Here is a 20,580-nt window from a genome sequence, read left to right on the forward strand (position 1 = left end):
TTCACCCAGAAGCCATTCCAAGGAACTGGGTTTTAAGGGACTGGGTTTTAGACAAAGATTGGAAAGAAAGGTGTTCCAGATAAAGACAGTAGAGATAACAGAATGTCCACATGGGCAAACACGCAGCGTTTAGTGGGAAGCATGAAGGGGAGACATCCACGATGAGCCCAAAAATGTGGTTGGGGGCCGGTAGGGGCCTCCAGTGCTAGGCAGAGGGCTTGGTATCTGTACGTTCTGTGTGGAGAAGTTGCCCTGTTGTGCTGTTGTCTCCCAAGCCACCAGAAGCCATGGTTACAAATGGCCTTCCCTCCGTCTGCATGTGGACGTGGCATGATCGGAGCTGGGCAATGGGTCTGAGGTTCCCATGCGGGAGAGAGACCAGAAGCAGCTGGAAGAAGTAGGATGGGCGTGTGCACAAGAGGAGGCAGGGATTCCCATCTTTGGAGGGCCTGCTATGTGTTAAGCCGCACTCTAGACACATCGCATGCAGCATTATCTTTAATGTCTATAACAAGCCTGAGAGATAGGTGGTATTAGCCCCATCGTATAGATAAAGAAATACCAACATGGTGAGAAATGTGCCTTTTCCTAAGGTCCCACAGCTCCTAAGTGGCTTAGTGAGATTCAGAGCTGGAATTTCTGACTCTCGAGCCACACCATGAGTCTCCCCTTCTCCACCCTCTCTGCACACAGCCACAGCCCCAACAGTGGCGGTGAGCACGGTGCTCCGGGCAGGAAGCTCGCTGCGGGCCTCGCGGTGGAGGTGGGCAGTCCTGGTGAGACCCGCCCAGGCTGGGGCCAAGGCAGGTGGGCCGGTAAGGAAGGAGCAGTCACCACCGTGTGAAGTCAGGCTGCCTGAACAAGGGTGGGCAGCTGTCTGCGCACTGACGGGGGCCGGGGGAAAACTGGGCATCTCTGGCCAGGGCTGTGTCTTCAGCCCCAGCAGTGCACTGGTCTTGGGGCTTTGAGAAGCTTACGGTACTTGAGCATTTGGCCCAGAGGAGTTATCAGGGGTAGAGAAAGAGCAGGAAGGCTGCCAACTCCATGTCAGAGTTCCCCGTGGAGCCCAGGCTAAGGAGCCGTTTGGGTGGTCCCGAATTGGTGCTTTCCCAAAACAAGCAGGAGCCGCCTATGTTCCCAGCGGCCTCCCGCCGCGGCCCTAATCCCGCACCCCTGGCGGCTGCCTGGGCTTCCAGAACTCGTTAGTGTGCACGGAGAGGAAGCTGTCCCGTCTGGGCAGAGGGGGCCAGAGGAGCAGGGGTGGGGGACGAGAGAAGCTGGAAGCCACCCACTCTGAGGGACTCGGCAGAGCTGGCTGCGGGCAGGGGAAGGTCCCTGGAGCCGGCTGAGGGGCGGAGGGTGCTGGCTCACTCACTGCGTAGCAAACTGCAAATGCCTTGCGTGCAAATTTCAGTGCTATGACAGGGACTTAGGGTTGGCCAGACCCGGGTTCAAATCTTGAAGCAATTACGCGAGTGAACAGTGCTAATTTCAGAGAAGCCACATGTCATGGGCAGCTGGCCTGCTGTGCATACCTGACAACGGAGATCCCCTCCTCAGGTCAGACCCCTCGGGATAGGGCGACAGCTTCATCGTTCTTCTATTCCTTAACTACCAGCCTTCCCTCCACCCCCAGCTTCCTGACTTCAATGGAACCTTCTTAATACATATCTGTAGAACATTACTTGGGCATCCTGGTGAGCCAGGCTCAGTGTTGTGTGTGTAGCCCCCCACCCCACCCCGCTGACCTGAGCACCGGAGGCTCTGGGGGAGCACTGAGCAAGCTCATGATGCCCAGAGTTTTGCCTCTTCAGACTTTTCCAGTCTAGAAAGCACAGCGAGACTCTCCAGAGGGAAGAGAGCTCGTGGATTGTTTGCTATCCCCGCTTCCTGTGGGGCCGGCTCCAGCAGGCTCACAGATGGCCCCTCTGAGGATGACTCTAAGGCAATCGAACCCTCACAGGACTGGGCAAGGTGTAGAAGTCTGGAAAGAAGGGCCATGATGACCTGAAAATGCCTTCTTTTCATTCTGCTGAAAGTTTGGCTTAGGTTTGGGTCGAAGGTCAGGTCAGTGTTGAAGTTTCCCCTCCTGGGTCACCCCAAGCTGGGCAGGCAGCCCTTCGGCTCTGCTTTGATACAATCAGCGCTTGTCTCCTTGTCATCACCCCATCCTGCCCCTTTGGAGGCTGTGCTGTGATGTTTTGCTTCTCCTGATGTTAGTTAAGCTCTATGGTCACTGGCCCATTATGGCCCGCTGCCCACCACATCTATCTTTCTGTCCAATCAGCGCATGCAAGTCCCCTTGTGTCCACCTTCCCAGCTCTCGACTTGTCTCTGTGCCCACAGTGGCTGCAGCTGCTCCGCAGCTCTGAGAACAATCCCTAGCAGGGCTTTTCTGGGCTTTCTTGCCTCCCTCCCTCAATAGAGGTAATAATGGAGAAACAGTTGAAGAGCTGGCTGGCATTAAGTGTAACATGGGGCAGCCTTCATCTGGACCAGAAGGATGGAATTAGAACCACAGCCCGCTCTGACTACAGGAGCTCCCCATAAACATGATTCAACTCTCCGAGGGAGCCGTAGGGCCTGGAGTGAGGAGAGCTGCTGGGAAGGGATTCAAGCGCCTTAAGATGAATTCTAACGCACCTGTGTGGAGTCTCCTGTCCACATGCTGTACATAATGATTCATTCCAAAGGCACAGCTACCAACTGCCTTCCTGGCTTGCTTGTGGCTCCTGGATATTCCCCCCAAACCCAACAGCATGACTGACCTCTGCCGCTACCAGGCACTAGGCATAGTGTACTAGGTAAGAGCTGGACTCTGGAGCCAGACAGGGTAGATTTGAACCCTGCCTCTGCTGCCTATTAGCTGTGTGGCCTCAGGCAAGTTACTCAATCTCTCTGTGCTTCCATTTCCACAACCATATTATGAAAGTGATTATAGAACATGCACCATGAGGTTGTTATAAGAATCAAATGAGTTAACCTCTGGATAGTGCTTGTATCAACACCTGGCAAACAATAGGTGTAAAACCTAATAAATATTCAAGGATCCAATGTCAATTTTTCCATAGAATATATGGGTAAATACTGGGCAGATGCTCTCAGCTTTCTAGATGGTGGGGTTAAAATTCACCTAGAATATAGTGGCAAAGACAAACAAAAGCCACTTGATATCCTCAGCACTGGAGAGAGAGCTGCGTGCTTTGCTTTCTTCTACTGTAAAATGGGAAACAAGTAGAAACCTCCGCGTAGAATTTCAGGGGGAGGGGAATTAGATAAAATATTTCAAATAACATTATAACATTCTCAGAAGTGTACATGGAAAAATATTCAATACATGTTTAGCTATAATTATTATTATTACTATAACTGAGAGGGGTCAAAGAAGGAAAAGAATTATTCTCAGATACGTGCCCTCCAGGGGATATTGGCAATATCTGGAGTCTTTTTCAGTTGTTGTAGCTGGGGGGTTGCTACTCGTATCTAGTGGGGAAAGTCCAGGGACGCTGTTCAACATCCGACAATGTACAATTCAGCTGCCCAACAACAAAGAATTATGCATCACAGAATGTCCAATAGCATCATGTTGACTATTACCATCTAACTAGTAAATGTTAATGGGATAAATAACTATTGGGACTATGATCTAAATATGATTGATGAATTAATTGAATGAATGAATCAATGTGGTTGTCCTCACTATACTAAGTATCTGCTTTCTTCCTTCCTTGGTTCATTTATCAAGCAACTACTAGGTGCCAATCACTATACAAGTCTCTAGAAATTCAGAGATAAATAAGACTTAGTCTTTCCTTGCGAAGCCTATAGTCTGGCTGAGGACACAGATGCACTAGTTAATCCCCTCCTGCCCCCCACCCTCAATAAATAACACCACCCTTCACCTTGTTGCTCAAATTTTTTAAAAAATGGAATTCTTTCTTCTTTATCTCTTTACTTGCCCACCTCATCCAACCCAACAAAATTCCATGGAGTTTATGTCTAAATCATTATATCCTTCATCTTCATCTTCATTTCTACCAGTATAATCCAAGCCAGCATCTTTCTCTTTGACTCACTGGTTTCCCTGCTTCCACTTTTGCCTTTTATAATCTATTCTTCTTGTTAAATGAAAACATGTCACTCGTATTCTTAAAACCAGTTGCTCCCCACCATACTCACCGTGACTGCCAGGACCATTGCTCTCAATACTCACTCTTTCCCTTAATAGAATTTTGCATCCATATCCTTGCTATAGCATCTTGGTGGGAAGAATGTATTTCCCCACCCCTTGACCTTGAAACTGGTCATGTAACTCCTTTGGCCAATGGGCTGTTAGGAGACACTTTGCAAGCAGAGGCTAGAAACACGTGTGGTTTGTCATGCCCCTGTTTTTCTGTGGCCCACAGGAGACACCATGCCCTGGGAACTTTTAGTCCAAGGAAGACATGTGGAGCAGATACGAGCCCAACCTGAGCCATCTACCCGCACATCTGCAAACAGCTGGTTCCATGGGGGCTACATTCCTACTGTAGCCAACTGTCAATTTCCGTGTTTTCACCTTAATCCTGACTCCTTTTCCTACTGTAAAAACATCTCTTCCAAGTTTGATTTCTATATCACAAAAACTCTGAAAATACACATTTTTCTCTTTGAAGATTTGGGACTTCCTATGGAAATCCATGTATTTACAAATGAAATTTAAAATCCTCTTACAACTTTGCCTTAGAGACATGGAGTCAGAAAGTTTCTGCTTGCATACTGATTTACTTAATAACTAAGCACAGTGATGGCGATGAACTTGAATATTACAAAACTTGGCTGAATTCAAACCTATTAATAAATTGTTACAACAGCTTGTTCAGTCATACAGGGCCCCTTGCTTAAAAGGGCCCCAAGCTTGGTCTAATTGCTCTCCTGTTATTATTTTGAAATTTATTAATTTGTTTCAAAAGGGCTCCACATTTTTATTTTGTGCCAGGACCCCAAATTAGGTAGCTGGTACCCCCACAAATGAATGCTTGTTATTATAAATTAGTTTTGTGTGGTTTCATTTATATTTTCATCCTAATATCTATCAACTTCTGAAATGTGGCTCACTTGTTTACTTGTTCCCACTGTCTCCTTCAAATGGAGTATAAACTCCACAGCAGCAAGCACCTTGTCTATCTTCTGTGTCTTTGTAGCTCACGGCCTGGTGCATCACAGGCTTTCAATAAACACTTGTCGAATAAACAAGTCAAATAAACAGGTGAACAACTTCTCTAGCTTCTAGAATGAGGCAAAGAGCTGTGAGAGCTTCATGGACAAAAACACCGGTTCTCCCAAAGGAAGAAGGCTTACAGAAGAAATGCTCAAGCTGTTCCTCTCCATCACTCACCCTTTCCCATCTTTTGCCTATTTAGAATGTCCAGCACTTCAGCGGAATCTTCTAGAAATCATCTTCTGGAAATCTAGTTGAAGGAAAAGATAAGAAAGGCTTCTTTTCTTGGGTCACCGCAAGGATAAGTTCATCAGCTCAAGGTGTGCTGGAGCACAGACTGTCCTCTGTCTCCCTTTTTTCTTTTTCTTTTAGTAATGCCCAGAATTTCATCCAGGCACTGGCCACTTAGCTGTTTGTGCCATGTGACTCATTCCAGTCAATAAGATAGAAGCAGAAATACATTGTACAATAACATCCACTTCACGGAGTTGCTGTAAGAACGCAATGAGCTGGCGCTGCACATAGAGGATGTAGAACCGTGTCTGACTCAGAGTGAGCACTCAGCAAATGCTGGTCACAGTCATCGTTACTGTTCGAATTTCCAATTGTGTACTCATTCCGGGATTAATTATGAATCTTCCACTGTTCTTACAAGCCTGTGGTATCATGAGTTTTTCATGGTTGATTCAGCGGTTGTTTCTTATTGTCGCCCAGCAGTTTGTTACCATGGAGGAGACATTGCAACTAGCCAGGTGCTTCCCCATCACATTCCAGCTCCCATGCGCAAAGCTATCTCTGGGGCCTTGGGAAAATGCATCCAGCTCAGATCTGATGTTAATGCTCTGTGCTCGATATGAGGCTCTACCGAGTACAGGCATTTCCCAGTGTATTTAGAACCTTATTAGAAGTGGCCAGAAGCATGCACTACTTTTTAGTGATAACTAGCTCCTTACTTGCAATATTTCCAAAACAATCTTCTGTAGAGTTGGGGCCAGTTATGAGAGAAAAGAGAGAGAGACTGAACAACAACAAAAAATTTCCCCTGGAAAGAAATTGATTTTAAGGTTCTGTTGTGTATTCGTGACGCATGCAAGATGCTTCTTTCGTGCATGGTCAAGTGGTACAGAATTAGTAGTCTGAGCACATGACTGTGACGACAGACAAGCTGGATGTAAGTCCCAGCTCCGTCTCTCCAGCTGGGTGACCTTGGGCAAGTCACAGTATCACCAAGCATTTAAGGATGGAGTAGTAATGCCCGCCTCACGCAGTTGTGGTTGACTTAAGGAATAAATGAGATGACGAATGCGGAGTATTTACAACAGCATCTGGAGCCCAGTGGGCTGCCACGGTCATTACTGCGGCACAGTCCAGAACTAATTGGGCCCGAGTCATCCCAGCCACATAACTTTCAACAGAGCTTCCTGATGACAGATCTGGTTTCGCAAGTCACCCACAATCAACAGACCCAGCGGGCAAATAATTCCCATTCTCCCAGAGGGACTTCAATTTCCTATTGTCCTGCTCAATTAAAGAATTCATAACTGCCTCCTGCCCGTAGTGTTCAGCATTTCAAACCATGCTCCGTAAATAGAACACATTTCATCTTCTTTTAGCTGTGCCCCTCCCAGCCAGGGCCATCTTTTCCTAGAACGTTCTCATCCATTTCATTGCATTTTCCAATTTAGAGGCTGGGAATCACATCCCCCATCGGTTTCTCACCATAGGTGACTCTCTGGGAACTGGCCGCACAGAGGGCTCCGACATATCTCCTGGGCTGAGATGTGGGCTCAACACACTTTAAGCAGGGAGGAATTCCCTTTGAGCTGCACAGGCGATGGCCGAGGTTCGTGAGAAAGTGCTTGAAAACAGGCACACTCGGGGGATTGCTCCACACAGGAGGGGCGGGAGCAGAGCTCGTGAGAACGGGGGATGCGTTCAAGCTTCAAGCCCCACCGCACGTTCAGACATTCACACCCTTCCCTGAATTTTCTCCCAGAGAGCAACAAAGAGCAGCATGGGCCACAGCAGTGCATCGAGCCTGGGCTGGACCGAAAAAATAAACAAAATAGCTCTCTCATGGCCCCATGCTATAGCGCTCACCCCCTCGCTAGCATAAAATATCTGTAATAATATAATTCGGGAATAAGTCATCTCGTTCTCTACTGGTCTTTGCTATTGAATCAATAAAAGTTTTCCATTTTAAATATATATACCACTTTCCTGAAAATAATGCTCAGGGTGTTTTAAAAATAAGTTAAGAATATTCGTCAATCGCACATACCCCACCGTGCAAAGAAAGCGAGAGGAATCAGGCTATCACTTGGACAGAATGCAGTTGCTAGGACGTGGGTCTCAGTGGGTCTCTCGGTGTTCTTCGAGTGCAATAATGAAGGCATTAAATTACCAGGTCAGAGGCCCCAATTCACAAAGAAATAATATCAGTTTATTATTTCTAATCTTATTAAGTTAGAAAATAGTCTTGAGATGTAATGTCATCCCCGAATGGCTAAAGTATTGATTATGTGAAGCTGCATTCATGGATAATTCAAGGAGCCTGATTTCATTTAATTTCAGTAATTTTTAAGGCATTTCAACAAATTTTCTATAAAGCAAATAATCCTAAATTATTCCCATAAATAATGTAGATCTATGGTCAGATTTGCTTAGTATTTACCAGTTACACACTTTGCATTATGAGTTAGAAATAAAAGGATTATATTTAATCCTGTTTTCCCAATCCCCAGTGTCTTCCTCAAGGCAAATGGGCCTTAAAAAAAAATACTGCAATTTTAAAAGATAAATATGGACATTATCAATACAGGACTTGCGACAATCCACTGATGCTTGTCATTTTCTTGTAATTCTATTACGTCTAAAGCTGAAACCTCAATACTCTGTGATTTGAGATTATGGCGCAAGGAGAAGCATATAGCCAGGCATCACAGTGTTGCCCTACGACAGCTGGACTTGCAGAGAACACTTGACCCCGCCAGAGCCTTCTTCTCCCCTGCCCACTGGCAAAGCTCCCCCTAGAGGTGGGAGCAAAAAAAAAAGCCTATTTCCCCAGCCACACACCACATTCCCCCCACACACTCCACAAAAGCAGTCCCGTGGCCCCAGGATCTGGTGGCCCTGGTATCTTAAGCTACTAGTGCCAACAGCTGAATCCAGCATTTAATGAACACCTACTATGTGCCAAGACCCAGGCTAGGCTCTGAGGGATAATGATTAGCTAAGATCTTATTTCCTTTTTCAAGGAAAGCCCTTTTCAAGAAATTTCCAATTTGATGTATGTTTGGATAAGAGAGGCTCAGGAAAGTGATGTCTTGGGCAGGGGCTGAGGGCCTCTTCTCCCTGAGTGGAGATTATCAGGGGGAGGGAGATACCACCTTACTCCCACCACACAAAGGCACTGCTTTCAGTGTCCTTCTTCTCCTGAGAAGAGGCATTTATTTTTTTTATTCACCAAGCAGCTAGGCAGCGGGTGCTGCTCTGGGTATTAGGAATACAGCCATCAGTGAGACGCAGACTGGGCTCTCGAGGGGCTTACAGTCTGGTGGGGAGTCAATGACAATGAAAAGGTACTGCATGATACACCGTGCAAGAGTAAATACTCGTGGGAGACCATCTGGGGACAACAACATCTAAGCTGAGTCTCCAAACATGATAATACCATGGAAAAGGGGAGGCAGAAGTGGGGTAGGGTATTCTAGACAGAGAGGAAAAGCACATGCAAAGGCCCAGAGGTGAGAGAGAGCAACATGACGAACTTCCCAATGGTGTGTCAGGAATTCATGGTGCAAGGAGGAGAGAGAACACGGATCCAGCTCCTAAAGGCCTCACAGCTTGTATGCTGTGCTCTGAGACTGGTGTCATGCTTGAGTTGCCTGGGGTCAGCCTCGGCTCTGTCCCCTCCACCAGTGTACCTCCCTTGGCCTGTGTCCCACAGGTCAAAGAATGCAGTGGACAGTTTCCCCCACATTTCTCATTCACATCCCTCCAGGTTGTTAATTAGATTTTTCCTATCTCTGTTCCCAAGATTTTGTAAGCAATAGGCAAAGTGCCTTCACACAATTAATGAGCCCAGAGTCACCGATCCAAACCTGAGACTCACGTCTTCAAGAATGTTTCCTCTCAGGATATTTATTAGCCCAGAAGACACGTGTGGGCAGAGCATGTTATTTAGTGACCTGTAATGCCTGAATAATGATCACAATAAATCAGACCTCATTATTATGTGCGGGAGAGCCGGACGGCCCAACTGGCTAGGTAATGAGGTCTAATTTAATGCCCTTGTATTATTCTCCACATGTCTGCTGGGAAGCCAGGGGTGGGGGCTAGTTCTCATAGGTCCAGATGTCCTGGGTGTACAGCCCTTACACAGGGAGGCTTGTAGCCCAAGCCTATGTCAGGAGTCAGGAAAAGAGTGATCAACAACGTTCTGTCCCTCTGAGTGGGTTACAACCAGGTCTGGTCCCCCTCGCACTTGCTTAAACAGGAAGAGCTAATAGCTAGAGCTAATTAGAACAAAGAGCAGCACCCTGGGATCTATTAGGAGCAAAAGGCAAACTACAGGGCCAGGCAATGCCAGCACAGACAGAGAAATCAGAATCTCCCTGAGAAGGACTATAACTGTCAGAGGGCTAACTGCAGAAGCCATGCCTCTTAGACTGGTCTCTAACAGGGTCTGCTCGGAGCATCAGAGCCAGGGGAGGTGGTTCTTGGTCCAGCCTCCTTTGAACGTGACCAGCCCTCACTTCTTTCTTGCTGTGAGGGGCCTTTTGCTATGGCCATCCATTATGGTGCTTTTTAATTCTTCATGCACAGCCTTTTCTCATTGATTACCTAACATCATTAGTTTGGGCTCAGCCCATCTGAAAGGCAATGGAGTGATCAATTTTAACCATATGATGTACAAAAATTTGCTCTTAAAGCATCCAGAGACTGCAATCATTTATCTTTTGCCCGCCGAACTGTAAATCTTTTCCTGCTATTGGTTTCTTGTTGGGTAGCAGACATAAAGAAGGAGCCAGCCAGAGACCTTTGTGTAGGTGGCACACGCGAGATCCCTGCGGAGCTATCATCTGTGAGACCTCCGACATCCGATGGCAGTGTAATATCTGTGTGCGGCCTCAGGTGCCAGACAGGCTGTCACGCTCAGTGCTCCCTTTGCTGGAGCTGTCTGCCTGCTCTTTCCGTCCGTTTCCAGTCCTCTCGTTGGCAGAACCCAGTTAAATCCAATAAAGCAGCCTGCACCCCACAAGTTCTGGGGATCATGGTGGGCAGCTCAGCCTCCACATAAAAAGCAATGTTTAGGGGCGTCTGGGTGGAGTAGTTGGTGGGGCATCAGACTCTTGGTTTCGGCTCAGGTCATAATCCCAGGGTCAATAAGATTGAGCCCCACGTTGGGTTCTGTGCTTAGCAGGAAGTCTGCTGGAGAGCCTCTCCTCGCCCCTACCCCTGCTCTCTTTTTCTAAAATAAAATAATAAATCTTAAAAAAAAAAAAAAGCAATGTTTAGTCATGTCCTCCTTGTCCTCCATGACAGCAAAATAACTGGGTTCTCTTGCATTCTTTCTGAGCAACAACTTGAGCACTTACTACTACGGGAAATAACACCAGAGGAAAGGTGTTCTCTGTGTTACCTTCGGACTTGAATAGGAGTCTGAGATCCGCCTCTATCCTGGGATCTCTGGGCTCATAACCTGACCGGAAGCCTTTTAATAAGACAAACCTGATGCCTGAGGATCACCTGAGTACAGGAGAGCAACTGCTGGGGGAGACTCCTCTGTGTTTAAAGCACAAAAGAATACGTATCCCCTTTAAAGATCTGCTATGTTGCAGGTCATCTAGCTGAATATGGCGGGTTTGTGGGACTTAAATGAATCTTCAGGAAGGGGCTAAGTGTGTGCTGGGCGACCAAGGCGAGACTTGCTTGATTAGAAGGCAAAGCAGTGAGATGGAGCGGGGGGGCCTCGTGGAAGAGCACCTGAGCTTCAGTGTCACAACGAAGTGAAGATTGGCCATCATCAAACTATCACTCAGCATGGTGCCCACTGCAGATGGACATACCCACCTCTCAGTAAAGTTGACCCGGCTAGATTTTCTCTGGCACTGAAATAGATGACTGTGTCTTCACTTGAGCTTGTCTTTAGGATTAGCTGGCATGAAAAATGCATGTTCATAAACACCAGAATGACACAGAGTATAAAAAGAGGCAGATGCCAGAGGAGACAGGAAGACGAAGTCACCTGCAAGGACAGCAAAGTGATGCCTCCCACTCCACGCACACCGTAGCACGGCGGTTCTCAAACTTCAGCCGTCGGTCGGAATGGCCAGAGGCTGGCTAAAGGACCAACTGACTGAGGGCCCCCCTTCCAGAGTTCTTGATTCAGCAGGTCTGAGGGGGGCCTGAAAGTCTGCATTCCTCGCGATGCTGCTGCTGGTCCAGGAAACACACTTTGTGGACCATCGCTTTAGGGCAGACCTAGTTTTGTGGACTGGTTGGAGAGAACCTTCTGTCCCAACCACTTCCCTGGGCAGCCATGATGCATTTCTGCTACATTGGCAATTACACATCTGTCTTCTCCAATTCCCAAGCAGTCAACTATCTCTGGCCATGGTTTCTCCCAGCTCTACTTCATCCTATTATTGGTTTCTTTTCACAAGCTGAGGACAAATGTAGGATGCCCTTTATAATGTCAGAAGACCTCAGTCTTTAATTCCTTGCTGACACTAGCCTGCAGTTTTCTTCAGCAGTTTACCAACAGTGCCTAGATTTGCCAGAACACTGAATATTTTAATAGGTAGGGCAATAGTCTTCCTTTGTCCCTCTGAGCTGAGTGAGGTGTTCATTCCCCCATGCACACATTTTGTTGGCTATTATCAGTTAAAACGTACACCCAGAAAAAGATGCCACAGCAGAGTAAACAACACAGGTAACGGAATGCACTCAAGACAGAGAGAGCCTTTTTAATATGGCAGGCTAACAATTCACAGGCTCGTGGCAGGATTCTGGACGTGTAGGAGACGTGCATATTAATCAAGTACATATACATATATATGTAACATTTCAGAGACAAATAGTATTAAAACACATCAGTCCTTCCAGATTAGACTTAAATTTACTCTAAGAGTGCATAGTTGAAATCACATAAATTGTGTCTGATATGTTCCATGGAATGTGTTTTTACTGTGTTTTACTATAAGGAAAATAGAGATCACCCAGTTGATAGAAAGAAGAAGAAGAAGAAAGGCGGCTGTCCACCTCCCCTCTACTTCCCTGGCTTCACAAGGTGACATAGATAAAGTTCTGTCCCAGGTGATGTGAGCCAATTTACACAGTGGAAAGAAAAAGAGACTTGAACAAGCTTACCTAACCTGTGGCCTCATTGGCACCAGGAGATCGTCTATCCCAGCATCCGGAACTCTCAAACTAGGAAAAAATTCAGAGTCGATTTTCATCTTTTGGCCAGAATCATTTAAGAAATTTCAGTTGAGAATAGTTTTGTGCTTAGCTGTTTGAATTTTTTTTTTAAATAGCATGTATATATTCACTTCTTATATATCTCTAATCTTATCAAATTTAACCGACAATTACAGTGTTTTTTTAAATAAATGATTGTTTTCTTGATATATGAAAGTGGAAATTTTGTGTGGCATTTGGGTGGCTCAGTCAGTTAAGCATCTGCCTTTGGCTCAGGTCATGATCCCGGGGTCATGGGTTCGAGCCCCACGTCAGGCTTCCTTCTCAGCGGGGAGTCTGCTTCTCTCTCTGCTCCCCACCCCAGCTCTTGCTCTCTCACTCACATTCTCTCTCTCAATAAATAAATAAATAAAATCTTAAAAAAGAAAGAAAGGGGAAATTTTGTGTCTGTCTGTCTTTCAAATGTTCCAGATCTGAGCCTGGGAGTGGTGAGGGCTTCATGCCATCCCGAACAGATGCCACCACATACGTAGTGACTCCTTCTACAGATACTGTCTGTCTCCCAGGAGCACAGGAGCCTCTGGAAAAGCATTCTTGCAAATTCAAGCCCATCTTCGGGTTGCAAAGTGATATACCTATTAGAGGATCCAATTATTCAGGAAAGACATAAGGAATGTTCTATGCTAATAACATTGGGGTAATTCAAGTTGTCACTTCTCCCATACCCATAATCTCCTCCCTTCAAATTCAGGAAACTGGGGAGAGTTTTTGTGAAAGCAGAACTTTCTTCCCACTTTTCTAAGAATACTATAGCCAATATACTGCAACATCCCTTTTCTCTGTATATTTTTCTTCCTCCTACTCTGTAATTAAAATGTCCAGCACACAAATTCTTTCTATTGTTTCCAGCTTTGCGTGGGTAAAGTTGTAATTCTGGGATAGACTTAATTACTTAACTCCATGTGCCAGTTACAAGCTTTTCCAAGAATTTCACGGTCTTAAGTTCTGATGTTTCCCCCGTGACCGTCCACAAGCATGGTTGGCTCCTGATTGCCTGGAGAGATGTCAATATCCCCAAGCAGCAAGGATTTAATGTTTGGGGAATGTGAGGTGGGCTCTGACTGATCCACACTAGATATTATTCTGCTCCTCTAGACGTTGATCTACACTAAACCTAGTGGAGGACCTGTGCTGTTCTTTTTCCTTCTCTGGCCCTTGTAAGCACCATTCTCCACCTCCTACAGGGTACTCCTAGGCCTTATTTCCTTATTGGTTTCTTCAGAAAGCCCGAACTAATGTCTGTGTTTTGTTTTGTTTTGTTTTTTCAAAGTAATGCTAACTGCTATATTAGAAGAACCCAGAAATCTCAATGATTTAACAAATTGATTTCTCACTCATGTCACAGCCCATGTCACATGAGACTGTTTCTCGTGGGAACTGTTCCCTCCATAAAATGATTCAGGGATGGTACTCTTTCCATCTTGGGGCTCAGCATCTTCATTAGGCAACTCCCAACATTGTCTTATAGTCATTTCCACCCTAACCAGCTGAACAGGGCAATGAGCATGGGTAACCTCCCATGGGAGGTTTAATGGGCTCAGCCTGGAGGTGGGGCAAATCACTGCTGCTCACGTTGCTCTGGCCTGATCCCAAGTACCCAGCTCGTCAGTGGCCAAGGAGCCTAGTAAGCAGTTAACTGTGTAAGTCCAGGAGGAAGAGGAAGTGGGTTTGGGTGATTTCCCAGCAGCCACCATGGCTTCTACAGCCTTTGGACTTTCTCTCACTGATGCAAGATGGAGATAGGGAAGAGCCATGGCTGACCTGCTGTCTGCAGCCTCTCTCATTCCTGGTTTTCAGGCTTTTCAGAAGGGGAATCGTGGGCCTACCCATGGGGAGAGTCTTCTAAGAGAAGAAAGGAAAGACAAAAACATGACAAGATAACTACCAAGACATCACAGCTCCTTTGTTATTATTGACATGTGTGCATCAATTTGAAACAATTAGGCAGACATGACAGGAAGTTAGGTGTTTGCTGTGAGAAGCTCAGAGAAGTGACTGGTAGCCTGCCATGTTTTAGCACCTCCTTAGTACACAGCTGGGGCTGGCCTTTTGCTCCGAACTTGCTAAGTCACCTACTCATTAGTCTTTCTTTCCTTGGTCTCCAATGTCAACGGGAGGCTCATCTGAGGAGCTTGATTTTGCTGCACTAGACAAAGCAATTTTTTCTGTCATCTCATTTGCTAGCAACTGTGAGGGGTCAGCACCATGCATAGGGCAGGCCCAGGAGTGCAAACAACAAAACTTGTGAAGAACTGTAAGAGGGACCCCTTAGTAGTAATGGCTCTGTGTGATGCAGTGATCCCAGCGAGTTAATAGTCACCAAGGTCCTGGGAGTCACTTGATCTTTATGGTAAACTCTAGAAGAACTCCTTCCCTAACTGTTCCTATTTTTACTGTAACTTTATCTTGTTTGCTTTTATGGAGACTAAAGGCTAGAGACCTTTAACACTGAGAAAGATTTTTTCAGATTTGATTTGATCATCATTCAGCCAGATTTGCCAATACAAACCGGATTTGGGAACCCCATGGAGGGGAGAAATCTGGAAGCTGAGAGAATGCACAAATGCAATCACCTCTTCCTCCCCAATTACCTAGCAAAGGCCAAGGGAATGGAGCTGGGTCAAGGAAAGGGCTGTGTTTTCCCCCTTAGACCCAGTTTCCATTCTTAAGAGACCCCTGAGAAGGACCACCTTATGTGGGCTCACTCCTTATCCCTATAGACTCAGTCGGATCCCTGAAGAGACTGGAGATCTGAAGAAGTTCCTCTCTTCCCCTATCTGAGGGTCCACAGCCTTCAGCTTACCTCAGAAATGGTTCATTGCTTAGGTGAGAGACCTCACTAGAGGTCTTCAGTCCCCACGGGGACAAAGCATTCGTGCCATTTTATGTGGTCCTTTGGATTGGAATGCCTAGCGCCATTCAAACCGTCGGAGAGATTCTCTCTGACATTCTGACAGCACTCTGTGCAATTCAGCTGCTCCAGATCTATTTGCGGATTTGTGAGTCTTCTTGATTTGTTCCTTTCTTTTGCCCCCTGGCCTCCCTTCTCATGTTCCTTTCAGAAATTATTATCTTCACAGTTAATGGGCAGATATAAGAAATAAAAGAAGCTGTTTCCTTCTTTCAGTGACTAAAGAGGGACCTCCTTCAGACCTTCCTTAATTTTTTTTTCCCCTGACAGACATTTTATTCCAAGTTGATCACAAAGGTCTTATTTTACAGTGAACACCCAAATGCCTATAAAGCAGCATTAAGGAGAGTTTTGTCATCCGTGATGAGTAAGAGGGCAATTAGGGAATTTCGAGAAGCTCTGCAATACAGTAAAGGTTACACACTCAAAGGTGGTGGGGCTGGGTTTCAACAAAGGAATGAAGAGTGGAGCTAAGTGAGTGGACCTGGGTGGGGCAAAGTGACGAGCACCTGCCCCCTCTGAAGGGGCCACCCCTCCATAGCTCCTGTTGATGGCAGCCAGGCCCAATGTGGGCCTATGTTGCCAGATCTACCAAGTTGCAAGAAAAAATGGGAATAAATGTTTCTGTATGAAGTATCCTAATTCTGCAATGAAGAAAACCAATTTATACTTCTAAAAATGCTTAGCTGGCTCAACCAACCACATCTGATAGTGGATACTCATGGGGCCTCTGGTGGGCAACCTCTACCAGTTTACTCTTCCATAAACGATGGAGAGCCAGCTATCATTGACGTGCTCCTTTTATCCATTGGTACAGTTCCAGGTCATGGGATGTCCATGTGCAAAATAAAACAATCCACATTCAGAACTTACCATTAGAGAGGGTAGAGTCTTTGTAGAACTTATCATGAGAAATACAGATAAACAAAATCAACACAATCTTCCCACAGTGAGAAGTGAGAGTACAGGCTTTTGTGTGTCTCACCTCCTCTAAAAACAAAATACGATCTCTTCTCAGCATTTTAAATCACTCACTATTACTAATATAATTTTCACTGAAAAGAGATCTTCATTGCCATGAAGCAATGTGAATGTACTTAATGCCACTAAACTGCACGCTTAAAAATGATTACAATGGCAATTTTACGTTGTGTGCATTTTACCACAATTTAAAGTAAGGGGAGTGGGGAGAGTGGATGACATCTAAGATTTTGGTCTTGGGAAGCCAGGCCACAAACATTACTAATCAGCAGCCTTGAGCAGGGCTGGAGTATTCCACTCAATTAGACCTCAAGAAAGATCTGTTGATTGATTGGAAAAGGGAGAATTGCTTAAATACTACCTCAGCAGGGACAGGAGAGAGGATTTGAATAAAGGTGCTGAAAACCTGAAACAAAGCCAAAGTCTTGTAAACAGTCAAGAGAATTGAGCAGACAGCCTGTCTGGTTTACGAAGGAACAGCACCTATCCATGACCAGTTCCCATGAAAGAGGGATAAGTCTTTCAAGAGGAAAAATCGGTAGACAAGCGAGTCACCATACCCCCATTTGGCTGAAGCTCTGGGCCAGACCAGCATATGGACTTTGGGGATGGATTATTTCAAACACGGAAGCCTAAGCTACTACTCACATCTTCTTCATTGGAAATGGACTTTACCTCCATCCTACCACTATCCTCCTAGGTCAGGAACCATGAATATAAGTAATTGGCCTGAATTCATAGTCTCTGGACAAGGTCATTGGACATTGGCTGATTTCATTACCACATTTTTTTTCTACTTAATTAAAGACTTTCACGAATGCAGTTTTTAATAGGCCGCATTTCTTCCTCAAGAAAGAGAACTGGAAAAAAATTTTAAAGACTACCAGAGAAATTAATGATTTTTAAGCATCCTAAATTCAAATTACTCAGTTGATTGTTTTATATCTTAAGGAAATGTGAAATCAGGTCTACACAAAATTCAATTCTCCCTGCCCTCGTGAAACCTGCCTCTGAGTATTCATTTTTATTTAATTCTCAATGGAAAAAATGTTCTCCCTTAAGGCTTATTTGTAGTCCCTTGTAATCACTATAGAGCTTGAGAGTCTGGGAAAGTTGGCATTCGAGGTTCTGTGTATTTAAGATCCTGGATCCTGGATCCTCTGAAGGTCAAGGAGAATTCTACTCCTTCTAGAGTTCTTCTTGCTTGAGGTCATTATGTAAGTGCTTCTCTCTAGAGTAAAAACCACATGTGGGCTTTCCAAATACGTATTAGTAATAACAATAACACTTTTTTTTTAAGTTTACGATGGGGTAGAAAATACAGAATAATTAGACCCATGTAAAAAGCCAACCTTCCCTTAAAAAAATAAATGCATAGAAAAAATACGAGAAATACACTAAAATATTTATAGCAATTTTCCTTAGTCATGGAAGATTTTAGTCTTCTTTCTATAGCAAATCAAAATGAAATGCTATTTAACTTCATAGAGAGCTTTTCCCCTCTTATTATTATGAAACCAAAGAATGGAAATTAATTAAGAGCAGATAGAGTTTTATTGGGTTCTACTTTTCTATGCTAAGCATCAATTTTTTATAGTAAACTGCATTTTATAATTTACATATTTTAAATTCATGAACTAGGGCATGTTCTTCACCTGGCCTCAATCATCCGTAGGGGAGAAGGCGGTCAGGATATGACGAACTGACTGTCTCCATGGTCCCTGCTGCTCCAAGTCCAGGAGGACGTGGGTGCCGGACGCCAGAGTGTGGAGTCAGAGCTGAGCTGCATGGTCTCTGAAGGGAATGACTGAACAAGAATATTCCTTCACCATTTTTAGAAGCTAAGTTCCTGACTTACACAGGGGATGGGGGGTTGTGGTAGGGGTGGGGGGGGGCAGTTTACTATGTCACATTTTCACATTTTCATCTATCATAATTTTAGATCTTTACATTTCTGGAGCTGGTGATTGATAGCCTCCAAACACATAAACACTCTCCACCTGTACAAAATGCACCAGGGACTTTGCTCTCATAAAGGCAGGATCAAGGTGGGAGTGAATCAAATTCTAAAACCCCCTCCTCTGCAGAAGTAACTCCCCTGATAGGTTGTGGCCACAGCGGGTGACAATTTCTGGATGCTGTTACTTTGCAGCAAATTGAAGTTTTGAAGTCTTATCTATTACCAGAAAAGCCCTCTTAAAACACACACACACAAACACACACACACACACACACACACACACACACCAAAAAAAACCCAAAACAAAACAAAACAAAAAAAACATAGCCAGTGGGGGAGAAAGCAGGAGCCCCATCGTCTCATTTTTAACTAGGACCAGCTGAAAAATGAAGGCAAGCACCACACAAACCATCTTATGTCTGCCAATTCATTTCCTGGCCCCAAAAGAAAAAAAAAAAAAAAAAACCAAAACCCTCGTGTTTCCTCTCAAGCAGGCCAAACATGGCAAAGCACCAGGGGAATTCTGAATGGAATCAATTGCACTTGTTACTAACTGAGTTTTCTTTTATTCTTATATTACCAAGGGCTGGATACTCAGCTGCAAGCAATTATAATGAAGAGTTACTGAGTAATGGTTTCCAGATTGCTCCATGATGGGGCATTAATTGAAAGGGACAATTTAAGAGCTTAGGCCATGTAAATGCATTTCTTATTCTGTCAGATTGAGAAATTTCTGGATGCAAAGGGCTGAAATGCTCAGAACTGATAAAGACTTAATAATGCCCACTTAAACCAGCATTTTCAAAATGAGTTTCATGTTTTTAAGAGAACAAATATAAAACGCTGAACCTGTGGGCTTGTTCATTCAATCAGGAAAATATTCTAAATAGCACATTTGTATGCCGCACTCAGAGGCATATACCTTATATAAAATGTTACTTGCTTAGTCTGTTGCATTGCAAAGCCAGTTCAGCTTTCAAGTAAACTTTTATATTTCAGGTTGCATGCTATCATAATGCATGTTAAGCTGTGTGTGTGTGCCTACTTTAAAATTGCAAACAGCATTTAAAAACACATAAATGACTTTTATTTATGTGCACATGACTTGAAAATTTAAAACAGCATTTAAACAAATTTGCCTGCATATGAAAATAGACCTCCACAGAAATTAATTACCAAGTCCATATCAGAGAGCTTCATTTTATCTTTTTTAAGGTAGACTTTTATTTCCCATTAACTCCATTAAACAGAAACATTTTCAAAGAGGTTCTCTGTTAATGTCACAATAAGGACAAGAATCAGAAGAGAATAAGAGAGTTAAAGCCAGACAAGGAAAAAAAAAGTCCACCCCTCTAAAATAAGAGTAGTACTAGCTTGTGAGGTCTAATTTCAGACTTCTGCATTAGTACTGGTTTTATTTTTGAAAAGGAAGGAAGGAAAAAAAGGGGGAGAAAGGAAGGGATAGAAAAATCGGTAATAGATAGCTGATAGATGATAGAGGATAGATTAGACAGATCAATAGATCAATAGATAGGTAGATGATAGATGCATGGATAGGTGATAGGTGATGGAGAGACAGATAGACTGATAAACACAGACACATTTCAGGACTTAGATTCAAAATTGAAGGTAGAAAGAAGGGCTGTGGCTGCCACCATGTTCTCATTCTGTTTTCTACATCTGAACTGCCATCTGAAAATTGACCTTTCACCCTTCCTTTTACCTTAAGCCTCTCTCTTCCCCCTGTCTGGCTTTGTGCAGGGGAGTTGCGGTGCTGATGGTGGGCTTCCCCTGGAGCCTTGACACAAGCCATGACATGGAAGGCAAAATAAGGCAGGAAAGAGAAGTGGTCACTGTGGGTAAATTGAGATCATCCAATCAAAAAGAATGAGAGGGAAGGGCTTCATTATTATTGTTATTATTGTTACATTACCCATTTTCATTCATTCATTCAACAGACTATGATGTGTGTGACACCACCACCCCCCCCCCCCCCGCCCCATCTATCACTTCAAATGCTGGCTAAGTAAAAAACCAAGATGA

At 44.6% G+C, this 20,580-nt stretch overlaps 1 long non-coding RNA gene across 4 annotated transcripts in view; it reads right to left on the minus strand.

The window, feature by feature from the left end:
* LOC125281111 (uncharacterized) overlaps positions 1 to 20,580 on the minus strand; it is a 266,321-nt gene that overhangs the window by 84,432 nt on the left and 161,309 nt on the right. For 3 of the 4 annotated variants that reach the window (XR_007188179.2, XR_007188178.2, XR_007188180.2), the window contains exon 5: positions 12,575 to 12,634. This is a non-coding gene — a long non-coding RNA (uncharacterized LOC125281111). Of the gene's footprint in view, positions 1 to 12,574; positions 12,635 to 14,446; positions 14,528 to 20,580 lie in introns of all 4 variants that reach the window. The other variant, XR_007188177.2, reaches the window with a different exon arrangement.

Source organism: Ursus arctos, unplaced genomic scaffold (assembly GCF_023065955.2).
Source record: "Ursus arctos isolate Adak ecotype North America unplaced genomic scaffold, UrsArc2.0 scaffold_3, whole genome shotgun sequence".
Taxonomy (NCBI): Eukaryota; Metazoa; Chordata; class Mammalia; order Carnivora; family Ursidae; genus Ursus; species Ursus arctos.